Below are 27745 nucleotides of genomic sequence, written 5' to 3'. Positions count from 1 at the left end.
ACTCCAGGTAGGAGTGGGGGGTATACACAGATGAGTTTAAAGATGTTAAGTCCGGATTTTCCTCACCTTTGTGAATACCGTCCCAGTCAGTTCCCAGTGGTCCAGGCCCTCACACCAACGCGTTTCGACAGATAAAAGTCTTTTTCAAGGTGTGTGGTGAGGGTACTAGTGCCACTATTTATACCTCATGACAGGAAGTCATGTGATAGGGGTGTGGTTACAAAAGCATAGCATAATAATAAAATATACATAAAACCATACAAAAATACCTTGTGTGTGGTTCTATCCAACAATTAACAGAACTCCCAAGTAATGCAATAGGTTATAGAATTGCAAAGGTACCTTTTTAGGTATCTGGTATCGGGTAGAGCGGACACGACACGTCACTTCCGGTATTTGGAACGCACGTGGTTCCGGAAGTGACGTGTGGGTATAAAGTTTACTAAAAGATGTGGTGCCTATTTGAAGAAGATGGTATACTAGCAGTAGTTGCGGATAGTTGGAGTGGTGGGTGCCTGTAGTAGGGTCCCCCGGGATGCGCGGGTTGTTTGTCCGCTGTTCGTGTGGTGGACCGCATGCACCGGAAGTGACGGTCATGCGTTCCACTCAGGGGGTGCGTCCGCATATACTTCACAGTGCGGAGGATGCTGGACGCGACACTAGGGGATGATGGGATCCCGGAAGTAGCGCGAAGGAGCGCATTGCGTTCCATGTAAGGAAGGGGGCGCGCACATCTATGTGCAATAGGCCTGGAGGGACAGTGTTGCGTTCCAATGAGTAGTAATGGAACGCACACGGTACCAGGAAATAGCGTGGGTATCCTATGCTAACTGTGGAAAGATGATGAATTAATAGTATGGGGAGCTGTAAGCTGTTTATAGGCCGTGGCAATTGCCTATGTTGTGCTTGTCCTCATGAATGCAGAATATGTGACATAAAGTGTGAAATAACACATGATACAGATTAGAATAATGGAAATTAACACACAAGTGTTACAATGAGTAATAATGTACACATGACTAATGCAATTGGTCAAATTACAGTGACATAATAACTAATAAAATATTACAATAAAAAGTAGAAAACATATAGAATGAGTCTAGATGGAAGTTGTGTGACTCACATAATTTATCAGCAGCGGGGTTAAATAATATAATGCAGCGAAATAGAATAAAAAAGAGATATCAGCTGGGGAAGGACTTGAAGATTTAGGGGTCTCAATTGTTGGTCCAAAGTCATTAGAGGAACCATTTGGTTTCGAATTCTAAATTGAGACCCTTGGGTTTCATGGTGCCCAGATTAAAAATGCACCGCATTTCGGTTCGGGCAAGTCTTTCTTCTGTGTTGCCCTTTCTCCAATTTCCTGCTACAGCTTGAATACCGCAAAAGGAGGATATTTCCGATGGCTTACAGTCATGTTTCTCCTTAAAGTGAGCGGAGATTCCATGGGTTGGGAGACCCTTTTCTTTATGTTTCTGAGGTGCTCACTCATTCTTTCTTTTAATTTCCTCGTTGTCCTTCCTACGTATTGTTTATTACATCTGCATTGTACTAAATAAACAACATTTTTGCTGTCGCACGTAATGAATTCTTTGATGTCATATTTTTTCTGATTGCTGGTGGATGTGTAACTTGTTATGACCGGTATGTTGCTTTTGCAGTTGCGACACATTTGGCATGAGCCGCATCTGTAGAAGCCTTTACTCTTAATGGTGGTGATTTTCTTGGGGGCCTCCAATGCGCTTTTTACTAGGTGTTTACGTAAATTGTCAGCCTTTCGATATATAAATCGTGGTTTCTCCGATATATATTGTTTTAGTATGGGGTCCTGGAGTAGTAATCCCCAATTTTTTCTCACGATGTGTTCAAGTTCCTTATATTGGCTGCTATATTTAGTGATGAAGGTTACCGTATGGTCGTTGCCTCCTTGTTTCTGTTCTTCCAGGGATTCGGTGGGTCGTATCATCAGTTCTCTGTCTGCTTGCTGGTATTTCTCATATGGTGCATCTAATGATTTGGTTTTGTATCCCTTTTTCTGAAACTGATTTTTCATTAAGGTACCCTGGTTGTTGTAGTCCCGTAGTTTGGAGCAGTTTTTTCGTATCCTATGGAATTGACTGCCAGGTACTGAGGATAGCCAATTGGGGTGATGGTTGCTGCTTGAAGGGATGAACGAATTACAGTCCGTTGGCTTGGTATAAGTCTTAGTGTGTATCGCACCTTCTTCTATGAATATGGATAGGTCGAGAAAATTGACTATTTCGGTGCTCTTCTGATAAGTGAGCTTTATGTTCCGATCATTTGTATTCAGAAAATTGCAGAAAGTATCCAACAGTGTCGTATCACCCTTCCAGATGAAGAGGATATCGTCTATGTAGCGTTTCCATAGCACCAGGTTCGCCCCAAATTCATGGTCACCAAAGACTGTTGTTTCTTCCCAATGGGCCATGAAAAGATTGGCATAACTGGGTGCGAACCTGGTGCCCATCGCTGTTCCGTGTAATTGTAAGTAAAACGAGTTATCAAACCAAAAAAAGTTATTGGTTAGAATGAACTCGATGCTTTCAAGAACAAAGGCCATACGATCGCATTCCATAGATCCCCCTTCTAGGAAATAGGAGGTGGCTTCCAAGCCATGTTGATGACTGGTGGCTGTATACAGAGATGTAACATCCGCTGTAACAAGGGTGAAATCTGATGCCCAACTGATGAGTTGTAGTTCTTGTAGGACTGCCGTAGAGTCTTTGAGGTAGGATCTGGTGTTTTGTGCAAAAGGTTGAAGGATGTGGTCAATGTACTGAGATAGATTAGATGTGATGGATTCTGTGCCAGCTACTATTGGTCGGCCTGGCGGATGTGTATTATCTTTGTGGATTTTGGGAAGGGTGTAAATAACCGGTAAAGATGGATGTGTAATAATGATGAATTCCCGTTCTTTGTCGGTGATGACTTTCTTACGTTCATATTTAGTCAAGAGGTCTCCCATTCTTTTAGATGTTCCTTCCGATGGGTTCCCTCTGAGTTTTTTATACGTCCTTCCATCGTTGAGTTGTCTTTCTATTTCTTGCTTGTATTCTGCTACATTCTGGATAACCACTGCGCCCCCTTTATCTGCTGGCTTGATGACAATATTCTGGTTATCTTGAAGGCTCTTTAAAGCTTCTCTTTCTGCTTTGGTCATGTTTTGTTGGGTCATGTTCTTGAATGTGGTGTTTTCAAGTTCATCTTTTACAATTCGTTCGAAGCTCTCGATAAAACATCCCTTTTTAAAGGTGGGGAAGAAGGACGACTTGGGTTTAAACTTGGGCATGCCTTGATCGTTAGAGGCAGTGGCAATATCCTGGTCGTGGAAGAATTTTTTTAAGGTTAATTTTCTTATAAACCTCTGTAGGTCGATGTAGGCTTCGAACTTATCCAATTTACTGGAGGGTGCGTATTTCAATCCTTTCTTGAGGACGTTTTCTTCATCTTTGGTGAGAACATGATTGCTAAGATTGTAGATCTTAGTAAATGCGATCTCATGGTTACTGTTCTCTATCTCCCCGGTATCTGTAGGGTTGTCGATCTCAGGTCTGGTGGTATTTTTCTTTTTTTTGAAGTATGAAGATCGGTGTTTTTTGGATGAGGTCAGTCCTCGTCTCCCTCTTCTTATGTGGGCCTTCTGTTGTAACGGCCCCTGCTTGGCTCTAAAAAAACCTCATTGTGATCCTCATTTCCTCTATATGAGTGGAATCTATTGCGTGTTCTTCTTGTAAATTCAGGAGTAATCCGTCCTCGGGTGTAGCCCAAATTCCTTCTACCGTCTCGTTTATTCCTGTCTTCAGAGGTCCATTTGTAGGTCCATCTTGGATTATATCCTTCCTGAGTGTAGGTTTCTTCCCGAGAGTTCCTTCTCCTGGGATAAGTCTGTCGTTCGATGGATGACTGGATTCTTTGTCTAGATGTCCATGTTTGTCTGTAAGGGGTCCTCTGTGGGCTCATCCTGTGTCTGGTCTGCCTCCAGTTTTGTCTCCACTCCGGGGTTCTCCAATCTTCATTTCTCTCGAATCTTACTTTGTTACGGGTTTCCTTGTTTCTGAAGAAGTTTTTCTCCTTTTTGGTTTGTTGATGCTGTACTCCCTCCTTAAAATCATTCATATCCCTGATGTATTTCTTCTTCTTTTTTTCCATGAGTTCCTTTTCATTTGTGTTGATTTTTTCAACGATATCTTGTTCCATATTTTTGAAGTCTGGCAAGTCTGCCAATGGTTCTACCGTTTCTCTAAGTGTTTCGATCTCCGTTTCTAGCTCTTTCAAGTCTTTGTTTCTCTCTCGGACTATAAGTCTCATTAGAGACATGGAGCAGGAGTCAATGATACGGATCCATTCTTCCTCAAAGGCTGGTGATTTATTGGTGAAAGTAGGGAGTTTATCAATTCTGAGTCCCCTGGGAATGATTTCCTCGGCCAGATATCTCTCTAATGCTACTACTTCCCACCAGATCTTCCCTTCCTTAATCAGTGCCCTTTCTAATTTGGACATGACGTTCTCCAAATCTTCGTCAGCTAATTCGACAGAATTATGTTTATTACTAAATATGTTGTCAAAATTATCTTTCCTCACATTACGGTGGGAAAACATAGTGACAATATAAGGCAGCAGTGGTCCTCCTAAATGAGTGAAAAACTAGATCTGAAATGGGCTTGTGGAGGACTGCCGCGCCCCAGAGAGCAGCAGTGGTGATATCTGCAGGTGGTCACTCAACCCCCTAAAACACGGATACACAAAACAATTGAGAAATCACCGTCTGCGCTCATCAAATAGTTCCTATCCCAAAATGGGTTTTAGGGTGCCAAGTCTTTGATGAAGAGTGTATTGTATTTCTCAGTTGCTCTTCGTAAATAGGCACGTCGGTCTAATATGTCCTGTACTCACGTTAATACGTGTAGGGTTCTTTTTATAATGTTGTCTTTAAAATTTCATTCTTTTCTTTCTTTTCTTTCTTCCTACTTCTCTGGGTGGATTCTTCAATGGATTCGTATCCTCGGAAAAAAAGAGTGGAAAAAGAACTGATGGTGTAGTAAGTTCGTGGTGAAGGAAGGATGTCTTTTTTCCTATTCTTTTATGGAGGGAGTGCGTAGTGGAATAACGGATGGACCTGTGTCTAGTAGTGCCTCTAGAGTGGTCCCAATTCTAGTGGGTTAGAGTAAAATGACTTTGTGCGTACCGTACTCACGTTTATACGTGATGTGCCTCTCCTATAAAGGTATCTTTAATATCTGTTCCCGGTATTTTCTCCTGGATGTTCGACCGGGGTACTAAGATGGTCCTTATCCTCAAAAAGGTTGGAGACAGGGAGATAGAGAAAGAGCAGGCGAGATTATGCGTAGGCCTTTATATATCTTTAAATGGTTTTGTGAAATGGCAAATGCTTAACGCATACCGTACTCACGTGAAAACGTGATATGTCCCTTGTATAAAGGTATCTTTAGGCTCCCTTTGATTCTTCTCCTCTTCCTCCGAACAGGATCCTGGAGGTTCTTGATCTCGGGAGTGGAACAAGGAGATAGAACAATAGATAGTGGGATAAATTTGTTACAAGAGGTAACTCCAAAAGGGGAGATTGACTCCTCTAGTTTTTTCTTCTAGTGGGGGAGTGCGTACCGTACTCACATCCGTACAGGAAGGTGTAAACACATAAAGGTATCTTTCCTGCTATCAATCTGCTCTCATACACGGTCACTACCATACAGATTGAGCAAAAAATATGAAGAATGGTGGGCGTACCCAACTCACACTAGACAACGTAGGGACTTGTATATAAAGGTATCTTTAGAGTGGTCCCTGGGTTCTAGCAGTTCCTGGTTTCAAAATCCACTCCATTCACATTTTCATATGAGAGGAAAAAAATGAAGCATAGTGTCATGGATTGACACAAATAAACACAAAAAATGTAATATAGAGACTTCTAAAACAACATAAAAATGCCAAAGGACTCCAGGTAGGAGTGGGGGGTATACACAGATGAGTTTAAAGATGTTAAGTCCGGATTTTCCTCACCTTTGTGAATACCGTCCCAGTCAGTTCCCAGTGGTCCAGGCCCTCACACCCCTATCACATGACTTCCTGTCATGAGGTATAAATAGTGGCACTAGTACCCTCACCACACACCTTGAAAAAGACTTTTATCTGTCGAAACGCGTTGGTGTGAGGGCCTGGACCACTGGGAACTGACTGGGACGGTATTCACAAAGGTGAGGAAAATCCGGACTTAACATCTTTAAACTCATCTGTGTATACCCCCCACTCCTACCTGGAGTCCTTTGGCATTTTTATGTTGTTTTAGAAGTCTCTATATTAAATTTTTTGTGTTTATTTGTGTCAATCCATGACACTATGCTTCATTTTTTTCCTCTCATATGAAAATGTGAATGGAGTGGATTTTGAAACCAGGAACTGCTAGAACCCAGGGACCACTCTAAAGATACCTTTATATACAAGTCCCTACGTTGTCTAGTGTGAGTTGGGTACGCCCACCATTCTTCATATTTTTTGCTCAATCTGTATGGTAGTGACCGTGTATGAGAGCAGATTGATAGCAGGAAAGATACCTTTATGTGTTTACACCTTCCTGTACGGATGTGAGTACGGTACGCACTCCCCCACTAGAAGAAAAAACTAGAGGAGTCAATCTCCCCTTTGGAGTTACCTCTTGTAACAAATTTATCCCACTATCTATTGTTCTATCTCCTTGTTCCACTCCCGAGATCAAGAACCTTCAGGATCCTGTTCGGAGGAAGAGGAGAAGAATCAAAGGGAGCCTAAAGATACCTTTATACAAGGGACATATCACGTTTTCACGTGAGTACGGTATGCGTTAAGCATTTGCCATTTCACAAAACCATTTAAAGATATATAAAGGCCTACGCATAATCTCGCCCGCTCTTTCTCTATCTCCCTGTCTCCAACCTTTTTGAGGATAAGGACCATCTTAGTACCCCGGTCAAACATCCAGGAGAAAATACCGGGAACAGATATTAAAGATACCTTTATAGGAGAGGCACATCACGTATAAACGTGAGTACGGTACGCACAAAGTCATTTTACTCTAACCCACTAGAATTGGGACCACTCTAGAGGCACTACTAGACACAGGTCCATCCGTTATTCCACTACGCACTCCCTCCATAGAAGAATAGGAAAAAAGACATCCTTCCTTCACCACGAACTTACTACACCATCAGTTCTTTTTCCACTCTTTTTTTCCGAGGATACGAATCCATTGAAGAATCCACCCAGAGAAGTAGGAAGAAAAGAAAAGAAAGAAAAGAATGAAATTTTAAAGACAACATTATAAAAAGAACCCTACACGTATTAACGTGAGTACAGGACATATTAGACCGACGTGCCTATTTACGAAGAGCAACTGAGAAATACAATACACTCTTCATCAAAGACTTGGCACCCTAAAACCCATTTTGGGATAGGAACTATTTGATGAGCGCAGACGGTGATTTCTCAATTGTTTTGTGTATCCGTGTTTTAGGGGGTTGAGTGACCACCTGCAGATATCACCACTGCTGCTCTCTGGGGCGCGGCAGTCCTCCACAAGCCCATTTCAGATCTAGTTTTTCACTCATTTAGGAGGACCACTGCTGCCTTATATTGTCACTATGTTTTCCCACCGTAATGTGAGGAAAGATAATTTTGACAACATATTTAATAATAAACATAATTCTGTCGAATTAGCTGACGAAGATTTGGAGAACGTCATGTCCAAATTAGAAAGGGCACTGATTAAGGAAGGGAAGATCTGGTGGGAAGTAGTAGCATTAGAGAGATATCTGGCCGAGGAAATCATTCCCAGGGGACTCAGAATTGATAAACTCCCTACTTTCACCAATAAATCACCAGCCTTTGAGGAAGAATGGATCCGTATCATTGACTCCTGCTCCATGTCTCTAATGAGACTTATAGTCCGAGAGAGAAACAAAGACTTGAAAGAGCTAGAAACGGAGATCGAAACACTTAGAGAAACGGTAGAACCATTGGCAGACTTGCCAGACTTCAAAAATATGGAACAAGATATCGTTGAAAAAATCAACACAAATGAAAAGGAACTCATGGAAAAAAAGAAGAAGAAATACATCAGGGATATGAATGATTTTAAGGAGGGAGTACAGCATCAACAAACCAAAAAGGAGAAAAACTTCTTCAGAAACAAGGAAACCCGTAACAAAGTAAGATTCGAGAGAAATGAAGATTGGAGAACCCCGGAGTGGAGACAAAACTGGAGGCAGACCAGACACAGGATGAGCCCACAGAGGACCCCTTACAGACAAACATGGACATCTAGACAAAGAATCCAGTCATCCATCGAACGACAGACTTATCCCAGGAGAAGGAACTCTCGGGAAGAAACCTACACTCAGGAAGGATATAATCCAAGATGGACCTACAAATGGACCTCTGAAGACAGGAATAAACGAGACGGTAGAAGGAATTTGGGCTACACCCGAGGACGGATTACTCCTGAATTTACAAGAAGAACACGCAATAGATTCCACTCATATAGAGGAAATGAGGATCACAATGAGGTTTTTTTAGAGCCAAGCAGGGGCCGTTACAACAGAAGGCCCACATAAGAAGAGGGAGACGAGGACTGACCTCATCCAAAAAACACCGATCTTCATACTTCAAAAAAAAGAAAAATACCACCAGACCTGAGATCGACAACCCTACAGATACCGGGGAGATAGAGAACAGTAACCATGAGACCGCATTTACTAAGATCTACAATCTTAGCAATCATGTTCTCACCAAAGATGAAGAAAACGTCCTCAAGAAAGGATTGAAATACGCACCCTCCAGTAAATTGGATAAGTTCGAAGCCTACATCGACCTACAGAGGTTTATAAGAAAATTAACCTTAAAAAAATTCTTCCACGACCAGGATATTGCCACTGCCTCTAACGATCAAGGCATGCCCAAGTTTAAACCCAAGTCGTCCTTCTTCCCCACCTTTAAAAAGGGATGTTTTATCGAGAGCTTCGAACGAATTGTAAAAGATGAACTTGAAAACACCACATTCAAGAACATGACCCAACAAAACATGACCAAAGCAGAAAGAGAAGCTTTAAAGAGCCTTCAAGATAACCAGAATATTGTCATCAAGCCAGCAGATAAAGGGGGCGCAGTGGTTATCCAGAATGTAGCAGAATACAAGCAAGAAATAGAAAGACAACTCAACGATGGAAGGACGTATAAAAAACTCAGAGGGAACCCATCGGAAGGAACATCTAAAAGAATGGGAGACCTCTTGACTAAATATGAACGTAAGAAAGTCATCACCGACAAAGAACGGGAATTCATCATTATTACACATCCATCTTTACCGGTTATTTACACCCTTCCCAAAATCCACAAAGATAATACACATCCGCCAGGCCGACCAATAGTAGCTGGCACAGAATCCATCACATCTAATCTATCTCAGTACATTGACCACATCCTTCAACCTTTTGCACAAAACACCAGATCCTACCTCAAAGACTCTACGGCAGTCCTACAAGAACTACAACTCATCAGTTGGGCATCAGATTTCACCCTTGTTACAGCGGATGTTACATCTCTGTATACAGCAATCAGTCATCAACATGGCTTGGAAGCCACCTCCTATTTCCTAGAAGGGGGATCTATGGAATGCGATCGTATGGCCTTTGTTCTTGAAAGCATCGAGTTCATTCTAACCAATAACTTTTTTTGGTTTGATAACTCGTTTTACTTACAATTACACGGAACAGCGATGGGCACCAGGTTCGCACCCAGTTATGCCAATCTTTTCATGGCCCATTGGGAAGAAACAACAGTCTTTGGTGACCATGAATTTGGGGCGAACCTGGTGCTATGGAAACGCTACATAGACGATATCCTCTTCATCTGGAAGGGTGATACGACACTGTTGGATACTTTCTGCAATTTTCTGAATACAAATGATCGGAACATAAAGCTCACTTATCAGAAGAGCACCGAAATAGTCAATTTTCTCGACCTATCCATATTCATAGAAGAAGGTGCGATACACACTAAGACTTATACCAAGCCAACGGACTGTAATTCGTTCATCCCTTCAAGCAGCAACCATCACCCCAATTGGCTATCCTCAGTACCTGGCAGTCAATTCCATAGGATACGAAAAAACTGCTCCAAACTACGGGACTACAACAACCAGGGTACCTTAATGAAAAATCAGTTTCAGAAAAAGGGATACAAAACCAAATCATTAGATGCACCATATGAGAAATACCAGCAAGCAGACAGAGAACTGATGATACGACCCACCGAATCCCTGGAAGAACAGAAACAAGGAGGCAACGACCATACGGTAACCTTCATCACTAAATATAGCAGCCAATATAAGGAACTTGAACACATTGTGAGAAAAAATTGGGGATTACTACTCCAGGACCCCATACTAAAACAATATATATCGGAGAAACCACGATTTATATATCGAAAGGCTGACAATTTACGTAAACACCTAGTAAAAAGCGCATTGGAGGCCCCCAAGAAAATCACCACCATTAAGAGTAAAGGCTTCTACAGATGCGGCTCATGCCAAATGTGTCGCAACTGCAAAAGCAACATACCGGTCATAACAAGTTACACATCCACCAGCAATCAGAAAAAATATGACATCAAAGAATTCATTACGTGCGACAGCAAAAATGTTGTTTATTTAGTACAATGCAGATGTAATAAACAATACGTAGGAAGGACAACGAGGAAATTAAAAGAAAGAATGAGTGAGCACCTCAGAAACATAAAGAAGGGTCTCCCAACCCATGGAATCTCCGCTCACTTTAAGGAGAAACATGACTGTAAGCCATCGGAAATATCCTCCTTTTGCGGTATTCAAGCTGTAGCAGGAAATTGGAGAAAGGGCAACACAGAAGAAAGACTTGCCCGAACCGAAATGCGGTGCATTTTTAATCTGGGCACCATGAAACCCAAGGGTCTCAATTTAGAATTCGAAACCAAATGGTTCCTCTAATGACTTTGGACCAACAATTGAGACCCCTAAATCTTCAAGTCCTTCCCCAGCTGATATCTCTTTTTTATTCTATTTCGCTGCATTATATTATTTAACCCCGCTGCTGATAAATTATGTGAGTCACACAACTTCCATCTAGACTCATTCTATATGTTTTCTACTTTTTATTGTAATATTTTATTAGTTATTATGTCACTGTAATTTGACCAATTGCATTAGTCATGTGTACATTATTACTCATTGTAACACTTGTGTGTTAATTTCCATTATTCTAATCTGTATCATGTGTTATTTCACACTTTATGTCACATATTCTGCATTCATGTGGACAAGCACAACATAGGCAATTGCCACGGCCTATAAACAGCTTACAGCTCCCCATACTATTAATTCATCATCTTTCCACAGTTAGCATAGGATACCCACGCTATTTCCTGGTACCGTGTGCGTTCCATTACTACTCATTGGAACGCAACACTGTCCCTCCAGGCCTATTGCACATAGATGTGCGCGCCCCCTTCCTTACATGGAACGCAATGCGCTCCTTCGCGCTACTTCCGGGATCCCATCATCCCCTAGTGTCGCGTCCTGCATCCTCCGCACTGTGAAGTATATGCGGACGCACCCCCTGAGTGGAACGCATGACCGTCACTTCCGGTGCATGCGGTCCACCACACGAACAGCGGACAAACAACCCGCGCATCCCGGGGGACCCTACTACAGGCACCCACCACTCCAACTATCCGCAACTACTGCTAGTATACCATCTTCTTCAAATAGGCACCACATCTTTTAGTAAACTTTATACCCACACGTCACTTCCGGAACCACGTGCGTTCCAAATACCGGAAGTGACGTGTCGTGTCCGCTCTACCCGATACCAGATACCTAAAAAAGTACCTTTGCAAGTTTAGTAAACTTTATACCCACACGTCACTTCCGGAACCACGTGCGTTCCAAATACCGGAAGTGACGTGTCGTGTCCGCTCTACCCGATACCAGATACCTAAAAAGGTACCTTTGCAATTCTAAAACCTATTGCATTACTTGGGAGTTCTGTTAATTGTTGGATAGAACCACACACAAGGTATTTTTGTATGGTTTTATGTATATTTTATTATTATGCTATGCTTTTGTAACCACACCCCTATCACATGACTTCCTGTCATGAGGTATAAATAGTGGCACTAGTACCCTCACCACACACCTTGAAAAAGACTTTTATCTGTCGAAACGCGTTGGTGTGAGGGCCTGGACCACTGGGAACTGACTGGGACGGTATTCACAAAGGTGAGGAAAATCCGGACTTAACATCTTTAAACTCATCTGTGTATACCCCCCACTCCTACCTGGAGTCCTTTGGCATTTTTATGTTGTTTTAGAAGTCTCTATATTAAATTTTTTGTGTTTATTTGTGTCAATCCATTACACTATGCTTCATTTTTTTCCTCTCATATGAAAATGTGAATGGAGTGGATTTTGAAACCAGGAACTGCTAGAACCCAGGGACCACTCTAAAGATACCTTTATATACAAGTCCCTACGTTGTCTAGTGTGAGTTGGGTACGCCCACCATTCTTCATATTTTTTGCTCAATCTGTATGGTAGTGACCGTGTATGAGAGCAGATTGATAGCAGGAAAGATACCTTTATGTGTTTACACCTTCCTGTACGGATGTGAGTACGGTACGCACTCCCCCACTAGAAGAAAAAACTAGAGGAGTCAATCTCCCCTTTGGAGTTACCTCTTGTAACAAATTTATCCCACTATCTATTGTTCTATCTCCTTGTTCCACTCCCGAGATCAAGAACCTTCAGGATCCTGTTCGGAGGAAGAGGAGAAGAATCAAAGGGAGCCTAAAGATACCTTTATACAAGGGACATATCACGTTTTCACGTGAGTACGGTATGCGTTAAGCATTTGCCATTTCACAAAACCATTTAAAGATATATAAAGGCCTACGCATAATCTCGCCCGCTCTTTCTCTATCTCCCTGTCTCCAACCTTTTTGAGGATAAGGACCATCTTAGTACCCCGGTCGAACATCCAGGAGAAAATACCGGGAACAGATATTAAAGATACCTTTATAGGAGAGGCACATCACGTATAAACGTGAGTACGGTACGCACAAAGTCATTTTACTCTAACCCACTAGAATTGGGACCACTCTAGAGGCACTACTAGACACAGGTCCATCCGTTATTCCACTACGCACTCCCTCCATAGAAGAATAGGAAAAAAGACATCCTTCCTTCACCACGAACTTACTACACCATCAGTTCTTTTTCCACTCTTTTTTTCCGAGGATACGAATCCATTGAAGAATCCACCCAGAGAAGTAGGAAGAAAGAAAAGAAAGAAAAGAATGAAATTTTAAAGACAACATTATAAAAAGAACCCTACACGTATTAACGTGAGTACAGGACATATTAGACCGACGTGCCTATTTACGAAGAGCAACTGAGAAATACAATACACTCTTCATCAAAGACTTGGCACCCTAAAACCCATTTTGGGATAGGAACTATTTGATGAGCGCAGACGGTGATTTCTCAATTGTTTTGTGTATCCGTGTTTTAGGGGGTTGAGTGACCACCTGCAGATATCACCACTGCTGCTCTCTGGGGCGCGGCAGTCCTCCACAAGCCCATTTCAGTTCACAAACTGCACTGTTTCAAAAATACGGTCACCCTTAACCCAAAAGCAGATAATCATTCCTTTTTGCAACTCTGATAAATCGCCCCTTTTATGCATGCTGTGTGCGCAGATGGCCTATCGCACACCTTATATACCCACCAAGCCAGCGCACGACACGTGATGTACTTCATGGGCTATGTGCTGCTAGCGTCAAATGTAGGAGGTGGACATAATAATGTGACTTGAAAGATATATAGATTATATAAATTAGATATATTAGAGAAGTGTTTTTGGTTATGGTTTTGCCAAAACCACCCTCATGTGTTTTTGGTTTAGGATCTCGATTTTTTCCCCAAAAAAATTGAACAACAAAATGCTAAAAATCACATTATTTTGCCCTTTTTTTTTGTTCCTACAGTATTATTAACCTCATTAACATTAATGTCCAGTCATTTACAGTGAATTTTGACCACCCCCCAGCACATGCCTATCCTCAGTGCCCCATCTGTACCTCCCTCCAGGGGGCCCTTGGCAACTGATGACTGACACTCTATGACCGTGTAAAGCCCCGATCAATCAGTTTTTTTGTTGAACAGCTCCCTAAAATCTCCCCAACCACAAAAACAGCATTCCATACCTGCGGAGTACAAAGTGCATAATACTTTGGGGGACACAGTTAAATACTGAGCAAACTACAGTGCAGGACACACAGGGGTTTATTCACTAAAGTTCAGGTTTTTAGAACTGGAGATGTTGCCCATAGCAACCAATCAGATTCTAGCTATTATCTTCTAGAAGGTGCTACATAAATAAGAATTTTATTGGTTGCTATTGGCAACATCTACACTTCTAAAAATGAGCACTTTAGTAAATATACCCCACAGTTCAGGATGGATACCATGCAGGTTACAGTGCTGGTCGGATACAGAGTGGGTGTTGGCGGTGTCCCCAGTGCGGGGGTGCCGAACCATTGGCACTGCAGGGGTGTCGAAACTGCAGGGGTGCCAGCAGTGTCCTTATTGCGGGGGTGCCACAGTGTCAGCATTGCGGGGGTGTTGGAAGTGCAGTGGGTGCTGGAAGTATCCTCAGTGTGGAGGTGCTGATAGTGCTGTGGTTCCGGCAGTGTTGGGGTGTAGACAGTGTAGGGGATCGCCAGCAGTGTCGGAAGTGTGGGGGGTGCTGGCAGTGTCGACATTGCAGGGGATGCTGGCAGTATACTCAGTGTGTGGTGTGCCGGCGGTTTCCTCAGTGCAGAGGTGCCAGCAGTGTATGTGATATAGGCCGGTTGGCGGTGTTGTGGGTTGTGCCATTGTATATATTAGACATGCTCAAACTGCAACTAAGTGACAAACCAATGGCAGTGGAGAGACTAATTGGTTAGTTACAAAGTACCATCATAAGTGTACAAATCGAAAAAAAAACGTAGAAACCCTCAGCAACCATTTCCACAGTAAAAAAATAATATTAAAAAAAATGGTTACAATAATTTTCATAGTAAAAGATGACTGACACCCTCCCTAATTATGGTAATCTTCCTAAGGCTCACATGAAGAAGTATAAAGTATACCAGGACAATAGGGGGAGGAGGAATAATTTAAGAGCTTGATGTGCACTTGAGGACATTCCACAACAAGACATAGCTAACTCAGTTGGTAAGTGAAGTTTCCATTATACCATCTTATTTTTTTATTTCTGTAAATTTGTATCCACTTTTAACTTAATTTTTTACCAAATATATTATATAATATACACATTATATATTTCAAAGATTTTTGTATATTCAATATTAAGATATCACAAAAAAAACTTGTATACGTATTATTCCTTATCAGGCTTACATCACCTCAGACATCTGTATAATAAATGTCCAATGTACAGTTTATATACTGTATGTAATGTGTAATCTCACTATAAGTGGATACCAGTTTATTTGGGTGTAGTATGGTATGCCGGCGGTCGGGCTTCCGGCGACAAGCATACCGGCGCCGGGAGCCCGACCGCCGGCATACCGACAGTGTGGTGAGCGCAAATGAGCCCCTTGCGGGCTCGCTGCGCTCGCCACACTGCAGGCACGGTGACGCGCCACGCTATTTTATTCTCCCTCCAAGGGGGTCGTGGACACCCACAAAGGAGAATAAGTGTCGGTATGCCGGCTGTCGGGATTCCGGCGCCGGTATTCTGTGCGCCGGGATCCCGACAGCCGGCATACTGAAGACCACCCGTTTATTTAATACACAGTGTGAACTATTTTGACATAGTACTCGTTTACTTATTTTTAGATGAATCTGTTAAAATTAAGTATACATACTGTAACACAAAGATTCTGAGCTTCTACAATGTTGTTCCTGCTCTACCAATGGACATCGTAGTGCAAAGTACATATATGACTGCCAGAAGGTGGGGCACTGAGCACAATTTACATAGAACCAGGGTTGGGGGGGGGGGGGGGGGATGCTTTTTTTGGTATAGATCTTTTTTTTTTTTTTTAGTTTAAACCAATTCTTTTTTCATTACTGTTTTAATTAAGAAAAAAAAAAGTATGTATTAGAAACCCTGATTAACCATTGTCCGGATGTAATAACACTCGAGCTCAGCGGACATGCCAGCCAAACTCAGATATATTTTTTGAAAGGGGCAATCACTTACAAGGCAAAATCCTTGCCTTGTGAGTGATCACCCCTTTAAAAAAAAATGTCAGAGTCCGGCCGGCATCCCGCACGGCTGCCAGACTCAGGCAAGATTACTGTACATCCGGACTCATGTTTTAATGATTTCTAACATTACTAATGTTATTAAGCTTTGGTTTCATTTATTTTACATCTTTCAATAAAACCACATTTTTACAGCTTATTATTCCTATTACATCTGAATATATGTAGATCATAGGTCTGCAAACTCGGTCCTCAGGATCCCACACAGTGCATGTTTTGCAGGTAACCCAGCAGGTGCACAGGTGTATTAATTACTCACAGACACATTTTAAAAGGTCCACAGGTGGAGCTAATTATTTCACTTGCGATTCTGTGAGGAGACCTGCAAAACATGCACTGTGTGGGGTCCTGAGGACCGAGTTTGCAGACCTATGATGAGATAGACTAAACATATTGATACACAGGCGTAAATTTACCAAGATGGGAATTCTATTTAAGGTGGGATGGAATAGGATGGTAAAGTTGTTACTTTACCATCTTGGCTGGATATTATTATTATTATTATTATATTTCACAATACATCAAATTCTATAAGAAATATATAGATGATATCATAATAATTTGGAATGGAGGTCCAAAAAAGTTTGAAGAATTTATTGAATATATTCACCACAATGACTACAAGCATCATAAGTTCACTTTTAATCTAAGCAACTTGAAAATTGAATTCCTGGATCTAGTAATATCCAGCCAAGATGCTAAAGTAACACTAGAGATGTGCGGCGGGCACTTTTCGTGTTTTGGTTTTGGATCTGGATCCTCGCTTGTGTTTTGGATCTGGATTGGTTTTGCCAAAACCACCCTTTCGGGTTTTGGTTTTGAATCTGGATGATTTTTTAAAAGAAATCACAAAAACAGCTAAAATCACAGAATTTGGGGGTCATTTTGGTCCTACAGTATTATTAACCTCAATAACATTAATTTCCACTCATTTCCAGTTTATTCTGAACACCTCACAATATTGTTTTTAGGCCAAAAGGTTGCACCGAGGTAGCTGGATGACTTTGCTAAGCGACACAAGTGGGCGGCACAAACACCTGGCCCATCTAGGAGTGGCACTGCAGGATGGCACTTTTAAAAACTAGGCCCCAAACAGCACATCATGCAAAGAAGAAAAAGAAGTGCAATGAGGTAGCTGAATGGCTAAGCTAAGCGGCACAAACACCTGGCCCATCTAGGAGTGGCACTGCAGTGGCAGACAGGATGGCTTTTAAAAACTAGGTCCCAAACAGCGCATCATGCAAAGAAGAAAAAGTGCAATGAGGTAGCTGGATGGCTAAGCTAAGCGACACAAGTGTGCAGCACAAACACCTGGCTCATCTAGGAGTGTCACGCAGTGGCTGAATGTCGGAAATGGACGCAATTTTTTGGGCCACCGACAGCATCTCCTGCATGTCCCTGTCATTTTTTAAAAAATTCTGCACCACCAAATTAATTGTATGTGCAAAACATGGGACATGTTGGAATTTGCCCAGATGTAATACACGCACAATATTGGTGGACTTATATGGCAGTACCCCTGAACTTATATGGCTGCACCACTGGACTGGCCTTATACGGCAGTACCACTGGACTTATACGGCAGTACCCATGAACTTATACGACAGTACCCCTGAACTTATATAGCTGCACCACTGGACTGGACTTATACGGCAGTACCCCTGAACTTATACGGCTGCACCACTGGACTGGACTACGGCAGTACCCCTGAACTTATGGCAGCACAGGACACCACCACTGGACTGATGCAGCACAACACAGACACATAAGAACAAGTCGCCACCCCACTTTCCCGCACAGACACTGAGGAGAAACGTCTCTCGCTACACTCTCCAGGACTGGAGTGAAAATGGCGGCTACGCGCAGCTCCTTATATGGAATCCAAAACCCACGAGAATCCGACAGCGGGATGACGACGTTTTGCCCCGTTCTGGTTTCCGAATCTGGCGGGAAGTCCCGAGCCGGACTCGGATCCAGGCTCGGGAAGTGATGTTCTGTAGGATTCGGTTCTCAGAGAACCGAACCCGCTCATCTCTAGTAACAACTAAAAATTATATCAAACCTGTAGATACTTACAGCTATCTACATTACAAGAATGGTCACACGAGGGAATGGAAAGATAACATCTCATTATCACAATTTCATAGAATTAAGAGAAATTTGTACAGATCACTAATCATTTGAAGAACAATTAGAAATACATGCAGACAGATTTGGGGATAGGAAATACCCTGAAGAAGTTATTTTAAAAGAAACTACCAAAAGCAGGCTCTTGGACAGGAGGGAACTTTTACAATATACAAAGAAGGATTAAAAGAAATAACTGATCCCCATTCATTACCCAATATAACTGTGGGGAGAGAGAAATAAAAGAAACAATAGGAAAGCATTAGAAGATTCTTCAAATGGATCCAATACTGAACGGAATCCTACCCAATAAATCAGACATCATCTTTTAGGAATCCCGAAAATAGGATTTTAATTACCTGCCGGTAAATCCTTTTCTCGTAGTCCGTAGAGGATGCCGAGGTCCATTTTAGTACCATGGGGTATAGACGGTTCTGCAGGAGCCTTCGGCTCTTTAAGACTTTTTAACAGTGTGAACTGGCTCCTCCCTCTATGCCCCTCTTCCAGACCTCAGTATAGGAACTGTGCCCGAGGAGACGGACATTTCCGAGAGAGAAATTACTATTAAACTTGTGGCGAGATTCACACCAGCTCACACCATACACAAAAAACATGTCGGCTAACATGGCCTTTAACATAACTCATGCCAACCAGCATGTATAACGCAACAGCAACAGCTGTCAATATCTGAACATGTGTGCAACAAGATAAACGTAATCAGCAGGAAAAAGGAGTACTGGGCTGGCGCCCAGCATCCTCTACGGACTAAGAGAAAAGGATTTACCGGCAGGTAATTAAAATCCTATTTTCTCTTACGTCCTAGAGGATGCTGGGGTCCATTTTAGTACCATGGGGATGTACCAAAGTTCCCAGTACGGGCGGGAAAGTGCTAATGTTCCTGCAGAACTGACTGACCAAATTTTAGGTCGTCAGCAGCCAAGGTGTCAAACTTATAAAACTTAGCAAACGTGTTTGCACCTGACCAAGTAGCAGCTCGGCAGCATTGCAATGCCGAGACACCCCGGGCAGCCGCCCTGGACGAACCCACTTTCCTTGTAGAGTGGGCTTTTATCGAAGTCGGTAATGGCAATTCTGCCGTGGAATGAGCGTGCTGAATGGTACCCCTGATCCAGTGCGCAATAGTCTGCTTAGAAGCAGGACCCACAATCTTGTTGGGGTCATAGAGGACAAACAAAAATTCTGTTTTCCTTATCCGATGAATTGATACTGTTCTTGGTCTCAAAAGTTGTTTGACCATTCTCTGGATCTCCTGAGCCTTTTCTACAGATAGAAATACTCTCTGTACCTCGGTGTCCAGTATCATTCCCAAAAATGATAATCTCATAGTCGGTTACAACTGGGATTTTGGAAAGTTGATGATCCAACCGTGCTGTTGAAGCACCTTCAGGGATAATGCTATGTTCTGGAGTAGCTTGTCCCTGGATCTCGCTTTTATGAGGAGATCATCCAAGTATGGAATTATGTTGACTCCTTGTTTGCGAATGAGAACCATCATCTCCGCCATCATCTTGGTGAATATTCTCGGAGCCATGGAGAGCCCGAACGGTAATGTCTGGAATTGGTAGTGGCAATCCTGAACCGCAAACCTCCGGTATCTTGATGTGGCGGGTAAATGGGGACATGCAAGTAAGCATCCTTAATGTCCACTGACACCAGAAATTCCTTTTCTTCCAAGCTGGAAATCAACGCTTTCAAGGATTCCATTTGAACCTTTTTAAATAAAGATTCAGAGATTTCAGGTTTAAAATCGGTCTGACCGAGCCATCCGGCTTCGGCACCACAAACAGACTTGAATAAAAGCCTTGGTTCCTTTGTTCGGCAGGAACCAAGCAAATTACTTTGTCCTGACATAATTTGTGTATTGCGTTCAGGACATTTGTGCTGTCCTGAGCAGAAACTGGCAAGGCTGGTTTGAAAAATCGGCATGGGGGAAGGTTTTGAAATTCCAACCTGTAACCTTGGGTTTACTATCTGTAATATCCAAGGATCCAGGTCTGAGTGAAGCCAGACTTGGCTGACAAATAGTAGACGTGCCCCCACCCGATCGCACTCCTGCAGAGGAGCCCCAGTGTCATGCTGTGGCTTTTGCAGAAGCAGTTGCTGACTTCTGCTCGTGGGAGCTTGACGGTGTTGTAGATTTTCTACCTTTTCCTGTGAAATAAGGGGTACTCTTAGCCTTTTTGTACTTGTTGGGCCGAAAGGACTGCATAGTATGAGAATTATATACTTTTTTAGCCGGTGCAGATGCAGACGGCAGAAATGCTGACTTGCCAGATGTAGTAGTTGATATCATGGCATCCAGCTTCTCTCCAAAGAGGGCCTCACCATTGTAGGGGAGCGCCTCAATATTTCTTTTGGATTCAGCGTCAGCATTACATTGGCGGATCCAGAGTGCCCTGCGAGCTGAAATCGCCATAGCAGAGGCTCTTGAGCCCAGCAAGCCAACGTCCTTCATAGCCTCAACCAAGTAACCTGCAGAATCTTTTATATGACCTAGAATTTGCAGCATATAATCTTTATCGACCGTGTCAATATTAACAATTAATTGTCTGCCCACTTTTCCACTGCTTTACCTACCCACGCAGAAGCAATTGCGGGTCTGAGTAACGTACCTGTAGCAACATAGATGGACTTTAAAGTCGGCTCTAATTTGTGGTCAGCAGGTTCTTTTAATGAAGCTGACCCTGGGGCAGGTAAAATGATTTTCTTTGACAACCTAGAGACTGAGGTGTCTATCATTGGGGGTGACTACCACTTACGCCTGTCCACTTCAGGGAAAGGGTATGCTACCCAAAACCTTCTAGGGATAACAAACTTCTTTTCCGGGATAACCCAGGATTCCTCAAAGAATGTATTTAAGTCCTTAGACGGAGGAAAAGTCACCACCTGTTTTTTATTTTATTTAAAATAATATTTTTCCTCAGGTGGGGGTGTTGTGTCAGGAAATTACAACACCTCTTTTATAGCGACTATCATACATTGAATGCTCTTAGCCAGTTTGGGATCTACCCCCCTCAAATCTCCAGTGTCGACTTCAGTGTCGGAATCTGTGTCAGTGTCTTTGGGCCAGAGCCTTTTCTGGGAACAGGAGGGATCCCGAGTGGGTGACGTGGAGGAATCAGCAAACAGAGCATCTTCCACAGACTGTCTCCATTGCTTTGTCTGTTGTTCAGACTCAGAGAATTTCTTTGCTAGCTTAGACATATTACTCTGCAGCTTTCTCACCCACACAGGCTCAGAACACTCTTGTACTTCCAAAATGGGTTCCTCTGGGGAAGAACTTTCTCTAGACATGGTACACACGTGTCCAGTCACACCACTCACTCACAGGGGAGCTATTGGGGACAGATCTACCTTAAGTCTGTCAGAGAGACCCAGAGGGAATTGCCAGTCCACACCACGCGCCCTATATGTATTGCATACAATAAATACACAACCACAGCTCTTTTTATCCAATATGAAGCCCACAGGCTTCAATAAACTATGCGCTCCCCTCCCCTTCTATAACACCCTGGTACTTTTATCAGCGATGTGTGAGGAGAAGCAGCATTCAGGATCAGCGCCCCGGCGTCTCTGTGAGGAGAAAATGGCGCCAAAGTGTTACTAGCAAGTCTGAGGAGAAGCCCCGCCCCCTGTAATGGCGCAGTTCAACCTCAGTATTACAATATTTATACTGGCAGGGGTATGTACACCAGCGGCTCCCTTGTGTGCACTTTATCGCCAGTAAGAGTAAGGATTTTATTCTTCATGTCCCGCAGAGCGCCCCCCCCCCCCCCCGCGTGCCCTGCACCTTGTGCTGAGAGACATGTTTGTGCGCAGCATCACACGCTGCAATGGTACCTCAATGCCGCCATGATGACCGGAGGGCCCCTCTCTGCAGGTCTCTGGTAAATACTCACCAGCCTTCTGACTTCCGGCTCTGTTAGGGGGTGGCGGCAGTGCTGTGGGAGTGAGCAGCAGCCAGGCAAGGGCTGTGTTCAGTACCCTTCAGGAGCTAATGGTGCCCTGCCAGCGGAAGCAGAGCCATTGAACTAATTGAGAAGTTGGTTCCTACTTCCGTCCCTAAGTCCCACGAAGCAGGGAAGCTGTTGCCAGCAGCTTTCCTGTAAAATAAAAACCTAACAAAGTATTTTGCAGAACTCTGTAGAGCTCCACTGGTGTGCATCCAGTCTCCCGGGCACATTTTCTACACTGAGGTCTGGAGGAGGGGCATAGAGGGAGGAGCCAGTTCACACTGTTAAAAAGTCCTAGAGTGCCGAAGGCTCCTGCGGAACAGTCTATACCCCATGGTACTAAAATGGACCCCAGCATCCTCTAGGACGTAAGAGAAACCTTATCTCTGTGCTTATTGAAAATCAAAGAGATGATAAAAGATCTGTGACGAAATGTGTAAGCTCATACAGGTGTGGTAGCTGCAATGTTTGTAAATTTGTTCACCCAAGTAGAAAAACTTTTTCGAATTAGGATAACTCTCAAGATTTTAAGATCGAGACGTTTATAAACTGCAACACCATATCATACCTGATTGAATGTGGATGTAGTCTAAAATATACAGTACAGGAAAAACAAAAAAAGGTACAAAAATTAAGAATACAGGAACACACTGGGAATATTAAAAACAAGATTGAGAGACACAGGGGTAGATTTATTAAGCCTGGGTAAATGATAAAGTGGAAGGTGATAACGCACCAGCCAGTCAGCTGCTAACTGTCATTTTTCAAACCCAGCCTGTAACATGGAAGATAGGAGCTGATTAGCTGGTGCGTTATCACCTTCCACTTTATCACTTTACCAGGCTTAATACATCTGCCCCACATTATCTAAACATTTCCTGACGCACCATGCCTCCTCAGTAGAAAGCATGACATCTAAAGCAATAGAGCAAGTACAATATGGACCAAGAGGGGGTGATCTTTTGAAACTTCTCTCCCAACGTGAGATGTATTGGATATTTCAACTCAACACTCTTGCTCCATTTGGACACAATGAAAGCTTTGAAATTGCACCGTCCCTTTAAAATCCTTTGGCTTCCACATAAACTCCCATATCCATTTGTATAGAGGAGTGAAAAGTCTTCCGTGTAATATAAATCTGTTTACTTAGGTTGATGACACATGAAATAGCTTTTATCTAGAATCATGCAATTTTTTAAATGTAAAAAACTTTTACAGTGTGTAAGATATGAATTTTATTTAATGTGTACATCTATTTTATACTGTCTTTATTGTGGTGGAATGGTTTTTAAGCATCATGAGGCTCCCTACTTTACAATCTTTTATGATCTATATGAACTGGATGTGTAGTAGTTTGAGCACAGTATATATATTAAGCCTTTTTCTAACCAACAAAATGGCGACCGCAAGTAATATGCAGCATGGTATCATGACAACGCCCAGACACTAGAGCACAATTAGCGCACCAGTAGCCGAGTGTGTTCCACCGCGTTCCAAGACGTGGGATCGCACCTTCGATTCTGGCTTAGAGGCACATCCGGGAACCTAGCACGGTCCGGAGGGTGCCAAGTTAGGATTCAAAATATGGAGACACAATAAAGACAAGCTGTATACAGTGGATTCATGTCTGGAGTCAACAGCTTTGGACTGTATTAAATATTAAATCCTAGGGGTATATTTACAAAGATTTGTGTTTTTGCTGTTTTGAAGGGTGTTTTAACTCGAATGGTATCGGGTGCATTTTACTGCAACTTTTTGAATCCTGATACGATCATTCACTAAGCTACCGACTTTTCCCAATTCGTATTTTCCGATGTCGATGTGATTCGTAATGTTAGGCAGTGTTTTACGGGAGTGATGAGTAAAACACTGCCTGACAAAACACAAGGAATCCCGGCCGGATCTCTGAGATCCGTGCAGGGTTTCATTGTGTACCTTAAAAAGGTGTTTTAAGTAGTAAAAAATCCGAAAAAAATTGCGTGGGGTCCCCCTCCTAAGCACAACCAGCCTCGGGCTCTTTGAGCCGGTCCTGGTTGTCAAAATATGGAGAAAAAAATGACAGGGATTCCCCCATATTTCATCAACCAGCACCGGGCTCTGCGCCTGGTCCTGGTTCCAAAAATACGGGGGACAAAAAGCGTATGGGTCCCCCGTGTTTTTGAAACCAGCACCGTGCTCCACTAGCCAGGTACATAATGCCACAGCCGGGGGACACTTTTATACTGGTCCCTGCGGCCCTGGCATTACATACCCAACTAGTCACCCCTGGCCGGGGTACCCTGGAGGAGTGGGAACCCCTTAAATCAAGGGGTCCCCCCCTCCAGCCACCCAAGGGCCAGGGGTGAAGCCCGAGGCTGTCCCCCCCCCCATCCAAGGGCGGCGGATGGGGGGCTGATAGCCATGTGTAAAAAAATTGAATATTGTTTTTAGTAGCAGTACTACAAGTCCCAGCAAGCCTCCCCCGCAAGCTGGTACTTGGAGAACCACAAGTACCAGCATGCGGTTGAAAACCTGGCCCGCTGGTACCTGTAGTACTACTACTAAAAAAATAAGATTTTAATCCTACCGTTAAATCTATTTCTCCTAGTCCGTAGAGGACGCTGGGGACTCCGTAAGGACCATGGGGTATAGACGGGCTCCGCAGGAGATAGGGCACCTAAAAAGAACTTTGACTATGGGTGTGCACTGGCTCCTCCCTCTATGCCCCTCCTCCAGACCTCAGTTAGAGAACTGTGCCCAGAGGAGATGGACAATACAAGGCAGGATTTAGCAATCCAAGGGCAAGATTCATACCAGCCCACACCAATCATACTATGTAACCTGGAACATACATAACCAGTTAACAGTATGAACAAAACGACAGTAACGGTCCAAGACCGATGTCAACTGTAACATAACCCTTATGTAAGCAACAACTATATACAAGTCTTGCAGAGTTTCCGCACTGGGACGGGCGCCCAGCATCCTCTACGGACTAGGAGAAATAGATTTACCGGTAGGTTTAAAATCTTATTTTCTCTTACGTCCTAGAGGATGCTGGGGACTCCGTAAGGACCATGGGGTTTATACCAAAGCATCCAATCGGGCTGAAGAGTGCGTATGACTCTGCAGCACCGACTGAGCAAACGCTAGATCCTCAATAGCCAGGGTATCAAACTTGTAGAATTTAGCAAAAGTGTTTGACCCCGACCAAGTCGCCGCTCGGCAAAGTTGTAATGCCGAGACGCCTCGGGCAGCCGCCCAAGAAGAGCCCACCTTCCTAGTGGAATGGGCCTTAACCGAATTTGGTACCGGCAATCCAGCCGTAGAGTGAGCCTGCTGAATCGTATTACAGATCCAGCGAGCAATAGTCTGCTTCGAAGCAGGTGCGCCAATCTTATTGGCCGCATATAGGACAAACAGAGCCTCTGTTTTCCTAATTCTAGCCGTCCTGGCTACATAAATTTTTAAGGCCCTGACTACGTCCAGGGATCTGGAATCCTCCAGTTCACTTGTAGCCACAGGCACCACAATAGGTTGATTCATATGGAACGAAGAAACCACTTTAGGCAAAAATTGCGGACGTGTCCTCAATTCAGCTCGATCCACATGAAAAATCAAGTAGTGGCTCTTGTGTGACAAAGCCGCCAATTCTGACACTCGCCTTGCTGATGCTAAGGCCAACAACATGACCACCTTCCAGGTAAGAAATTTAAACTCAACCTTGTTAAGCGGTTCAAACCAGTGTGAACTGCAACACCACGTTCAGGTCCCATGGTGCCACTGGAGGCACAAAAGGGGGCTGGATGTGCAGCACTCCCTTTACAAACGTCTGGACTTCTGGAAGAGAAGCCAATTCCTTCAGAAAGTAAATCGAGAGGGCCGAAATCTGTACCTTAACCGAGCCTAATTTCAGGCCCATATCCACTCCCGTCTGTAGGAAGTCGAGAAGACGACCCAGATGAAAATCTTCCGTAGGTGCATTCTTGGTCTCACACCAAGACACATACTTTCGCCAGATACGGTGATAATGTTTTACCGTCACCTCCTTCCTAGCCTTTATTAAAGTAGGGATGACCTCTTCCGGAATCCCCTTTTTCGCTAGGATTCGGCGTTCAACCGCCATGCCGTCAAACGTAACCGCGGTAAGTCTTGAAATACACAGGGCCCCTGCTGCAACAGGTCTTCCCTCAGAGGAAGAGGCCAGGGATCTCCTGTGAGCATCTCTTGTAGATCCGAGTACCAGGCCCTTCGAGGCCAGTCTGGGACAACGAGTATCGTCTGTACTCTTCTTCGTCTTATGATCCTCAACACTTTCGTGATGAGAGGAAGAGGAGGAAACACGTAGACCGATTCGAACACCCACGGTGTTACCAGTGCGTCTACTGCTACTGCCTGAGGGTCCCGAGACCTGGCGCAATACCTCCGAAGTTTTTTGTTGAGGCGTGACGCCATCATGTCTATTTGAGGAGTTCCCCAAAGACGTGTTACGTCTGCAAAGACTTCTTGATGAAGTCCCCATTCTCCTGGATGGAGATCGTGTCTGCTGAGGAAGTCTGCTTCCCAGTTGTCCACTCCCGGAATGAAGACAGCCGACAGAGCGCTTACATGATCGCCCAGCGAAAAATCCTTGTGGCTTCCGCCATCGCGACTCTGCTTCTTGTCCCGCCTTGGCGGTTCACATGAGCCACTGCTGTGACATTGTCTGATTGAATCAGAACCGGTAGGTTTTCGAAGAAAACTCTCCGCTTGTCTAAGGCCGTTGTAAATGGCCCTGAGTTCCAACACATTGATGTGTAGACAGGACTCCTGGTCTGACCAAGACCCTGAAAAGTCGCTCCCCATCCTCGGAGGCTCGCATCCGTGGTAACCAGGATCCAATCCTGAATTCCGAACCTGCGACCCTCCAGGAGGTGAGCACTTTGCAACCACCACAGGAGGGACACTCTTGTCCCTGGGGACAGAGTTATTTTCCGATGTAAGTGCAGATGGGACCCGGACCACTTGTCCAGAAGGTCCCATTGAAAAGTCCTTGCATGGAACCTTCCGAAGGGAATGGCCTCATAGGCCGCCACCATTTTCCCCAGAACTCGAGTGCATTGGTGAACTGACACCCTTTTCGGAAGTGAACAAGCCAGGCGGGGTGAAACGCGTCTTCCTAGCCAGCGGGTCCACCGGCACCAACCACGCCACCTGAGGGCATTTCTGCTGTTGTCTCTACACAGGTTATCTACACAGGCTGAGCCTGTGTTGGTAATGTTGAGCACTATTTACTTTTGATTAG

The 27745-nt window shown here is 43.7% G+C and overlaps 1 protein-coding gene across 6 annotated transcripts in view; it reads right to left on the bottom strand.

The window, feature by feature from the left end:
• L3MBTL2 (L3MBTL histone methyl-lysine binding protein 2) overlaps positions 1-27745 on the bottom strand; it is a 772791-nt gene that overhangs the window by 688181 nt on the left and 56865 nt on the right. The window lies entirely within an intron of this gene.

The sequence above is a fragment of the Pseudophryne corroboree genome, chromosome 9 (genome assembly GCF_028390025.1).
Source record: "Pseudophryne corroboree isolate aPseCor3 chromosome 9, aPseCor3.hap2, whole genome shotgun sequence".
NCBI classification, from domain to species: Eukaryota; Metazoa; Chordata; class Amphibia; order Anura; family Myobatrachidae; genus Pseudophryne; species Pseudophryne corroboree.
The sequence above is the reverse complement of the archived record's forward strand: the minus strand, read 5'-3'. Positions and strand labels throughout refer to the sequence as shown.